The sequence below is a fragment of the Schistocerca piceifrons genome, chromosome 4, assembly GCF_021461385.2.
Source record: "Schistocerca piceifrons isolate TAMUIC-IGC-003096 chromosome 4, iqSchPice1.1, whole genome shotgun sequence".
NCBI classification, from domain to species: Eukaryota; Metazoa; Arthropoda; class Insecta; order Orthoptera; family Acrididae; genus Schistocerca; species Schistocerca piceifrons.
This window is the reverse complement of record NC_060141.1, coordinates 393,996,536-394,000,462: the sequence shown is the minus strand read 5'-3', so window position 1 is coordinate 394,000,462 and position 3,927 is coordinate 393,996,536. Positions and strand designations below refer to the sequence as shown.

The following is a 3,927-nucleotide window of genomic DNA, read 5'->3' as shown; positions in this document are numbered from 1 at the left end:
GTCAGTGTATATCGGTGAGTATGTGGTCCTCATTTCCTCCAGAACCTCCGGACCGGTTTCAAGTAAACTTGGTGCCAAGAGCTGTTTCGTTATTTGTGTTTTAAGGAAGAGATATCGTCCTTTCTTGTGAGTCGATGCGAAAAAGTTGCTATTACCACAAACTATATCTTGTTTTTAAAATGAGATTTTCTCTCTGCAGCGGAGTGTGCGCTGATATGAAAGTTTGGAAGGTAGGAGGCGAGGTACTGGCAGAAGTAAAGCTGTGAGGGCGGGGCTTGAGTCATGCTTGGGTAGCTCAGTTGGTAGAGCACTTGCCCTCGAAAGGCAAGTCCCGAGTTCGAGTCTCGGTCCGGCACATAGTTTTAATCTCCGAGGAAGTTTTATATCTTGTTTTCCTCTAAGTACTTATCAAAATAATCAGAATTGTATAGAAGCTTATAAATCTGTATATCTATAGTAAGGCAGCGGTTCTTATTTCAGAGAAATGAAGGATATCGTGCAACAATTTGCATTGGATTTCTCATTTATTTTTGGCTCGCCTCCAAGTCAGAAGAATGTCTGCGGAATTTCGACTACAGGTAAAGCACGATTATTTTTCTGAAATATCAGATCAAACTTTTATTTGAAGAGAAGCTGTAATATTCCAAGCAACGGATTTGCCACAATGGTAACGCGTCAGATCATAAATGTTAAGCTCGCTTGGGCTTGGCTAACGCCAGGGTGGGTGACCATCCGGGATTGCCGAATTCTGTTGGCAAGTGGACTACACTCAACCCTTGTGAGGACAATTTAAAAGCTACTTGACGAGAAGTAGCGGCTCTGATCATGAAAACTGATAACGGCCGCTTCATATTGGCATCCTGTAAGGCCTATCGGCAGGGGATGACACGGCGGGCGGTCGATGCGGTTGGGCATTCTTAGGCCTGCCCAGATAGAGAGTTCAATAATCCAGACAATTATCACCAGATGTTTCGTGTATAGATTTTGCGTCGATCAGAGGATGAGTTCCAAGTTCATTAACGGCAGCATTGTGGAAGAAGTCGATTACCATCCCTGCACTGCTCTTAGATTCTTTCTCTCTTGTATTGCAAAGCATTGAAACTGCAACCACCATTAACAACAAGCTCAGAAAAGAGATTGGACCTTTGTAGTGATACATCCCATTCCTGGAATGAGGTGTATCACACCATTAAATACAAATGTCAGAGAAAATATGTTCGTTCCTGAGAGAAGTCGATAAGTGGTGTGCACCCCACTGTTGGGAGGTGTTTTAAAGCGTAGGCGCTGATACCGGAGCTAACGATCCACTGGCAGTACGAAAGTGGCCGGCCGCAGTGACTGAGCAATTCTAGGCGCTTCAGTCTGGAACCGCGCAGACCGCTACGGTCGCCGGTTCGAATCCTGCCTCGGGCGTGGATGTGTGTGATGTCCTTAGGTTAGTTAGGGGACTGATAACCTCAGATGTTAAGTCCCATAGTGCTCAGAGCCATTTGAACCATTTGTACGAAAATGGGTAGCAGTCAGACAACCCTACATGCTGAGGTGGAGGTAGGAGTTCCACGGAGCGAGCTGTGTGCAAGGAAGATCTCCATGAAATCTAAGAACCCAAAATTTGAAAGATATTAAATGTATTTTAATTCTTTCTTAAAAAGTTTAAGATGAGATCTGTTACGTACTTAGTACGGAGAGGCAGTATACTAGTTGCTACCTGTTGTCATTTGTCATGTATTGAACTGTAATTCTGAGGATAATACAGGAAAGTGAGCTGTATCTAACTTCTTATTTACACTGAAGAGCCAAAGAAACTGGTACATCTGCCTAATATCGTGTAGGGCCCCCGTGAGTACACGATAGTGTCGCAATACGATGTGGCATGGATCGTCTAACGTCTGAAGTAGTGCTGGAGAGATACGATACCATGAATACTGCAGGGCTGTCCATAAATCCATAAGATTGCGAGGAGGTGGAGATCTCTTCCAAACAGCACGTTGGAAGACATCCCAGATATGCTTAATAATGTTCATGTCGGGGGAGCTTGGTGGCCACCGGAACCGTTGAAACTCAGAAAAGTGTTCCTGGAGCCACTCTGTACTAAATCTGGACGTGTGGGGTGTCCCATTGTCGTGCTGGAATCGCCCAAGTCTGTCGGAATGCACAATGGACGTGAATGAATGCAGGTGATCAGACAGGATGCTTACGTACGTGCCACCTATGAGACTCATATCTAGACGTGTCCGGGGTGCTGTATCACTCCAGTTGCACACGCCCCATACCATTACTCAGCCTCCACCAGCGTGAACAGTCCCCTGTTGACATGCAGGGTTCATGGATTCATGACGTTGTCTCCATAGCCGTACACATCCTTTCGCTAGATACAATTTTAAACGAGACTCGTCCGCCAAGGTAACATGTTTCCACTCATCAACAGTCCAATGCTGGTGTTGATGGGCGCAGGAGAGGAGTAAAGCTTTGTGTTGTGCGGTCATCAAGGGTACACGAGTGGATCTTCGGCTTTTAGAGATGGGGCCCCTCCACGCCCGCACCAACGTGGTGACCAAACCAAAAGTTCTACTGTCACCTCCGTCAACATGTTAGTTATCTAGTAAGTGGATCACAGGATGCTGGGCTGTGTTGTTATCCGTGCGTCTGGGTAAGACTACGTATTAACACGGTCCATCAGGTGATAGATAGTGGACGAAACGCGAGTGAGGGTAGCGATTTGAAGAGGAGAGGGAAAAAAGTGCCAAGGCTCGTGTCGTGGGAAAAAACCTCTGCGACAGTGGGATGGGTAGTAAGATCAGTAGTGGCTTAATAGCTGCGATAGTTCATGCAAGGTTGGATTTGTTAGTATTGGTATCATGCATCATTACCGTGGCAAGCAATGGCAATGTATCCCAGTTGTTGCAGCCGCTACATTCCTGGAACAATCACGATCGTTGTACAGTAGTGGGAGATCGGCCATAGATCATCTCACTGTGTGGGGGATGTGTGGAGCTTGTCTGCATGCAGTGTACGGTACGGCTTCCCAGCGTGGTGCCAGTTATTCGGCAGTGTATTCAAGCTGGATATCCAGTAATGGCGTCTGATTAGCAGGGGCTCACCTGTACCGTTGTGTTTGCGTTTTCTTGGCCATAGGTGTTAGGTCCTTACAAATATGTCTTTTGGTCTTTTATATTTCCATCTATGGTTGTGGTCGTAGTTCCCCTGATTCAGAATAAACGGTATCTGCGAATGTCTGGAGTTTCTGTATAGTCTTGTGGTGAGTTTGTGGAATACCTCCGTGAGAGTCTCAAGTCGGTATTCCCGGTGAAGGTCCGCGATGCATGTGTATCGTGGAGCATCGCTTATGATTTTGAGTACTTTGTTTTGTATGAGCTGCAGACGGCGCAGGCGTGTAGGCGCAGCGTATCCCCAGACAGGAGCTGCGTACGTCATCAGGGGTCGGATAAGTGTCATGTACATGGACCTCGACACCCTTCTGTTCAGTGTGCTACGCCTGTTGAGCATAGGGTAGAGCTGTTTGAGCCTCGCGCTAGCTCGGTTGGTCATGTGTTGTATGTGGTCCCCCCAGAGTAATTTCCGGTCCAACCAGACACCGAGGTTTTCGACTTTCTCACGGAAACGTATTGGGCGTGCATGTAGAGTTATTGGTCTGCAGTATCGGTGTTTGCGCAGTTCCTTCGGTCTTGTAGTGAACAGAACGGCTTCGCACTTGTCGACGTTTACTCTACCACGCCATTTCTCCAACCAAGGCTCAGCCACTCTGAGTGCAGTCTGTAGGCCTGGCGTAATGTTTGATGGTTTCCAATCTTGCGCGAGGATGGCTGTGGCATCCGCGTAGATTGCCATCGTTGTGTTGTGTGTGTTTGGGAGATCGTTTATGTAGAGGTTAAACAGTAGAAGCCCTAGGATGTTTCCCTAGGGTAC

At 47.1% G+C, this 3,927-nt stretch overlaps 1 non-coding gene across 1 annotated transcript; it reads left to right on the top strand.

Moving 5' to 3' along the window:
- The first annotated feature begins 283 nt into the window (after positions 1 to 283).
- Positions 284 to 356, top strand: Trnas-cga. Its single transcript has one exon. It is a non-coding gene; the product is annotated as a tRNA-Ser (tRNA).
- The last annotated feature ends 3,571 nt before the right edge of the window (positions 357 to 3,927 follow it).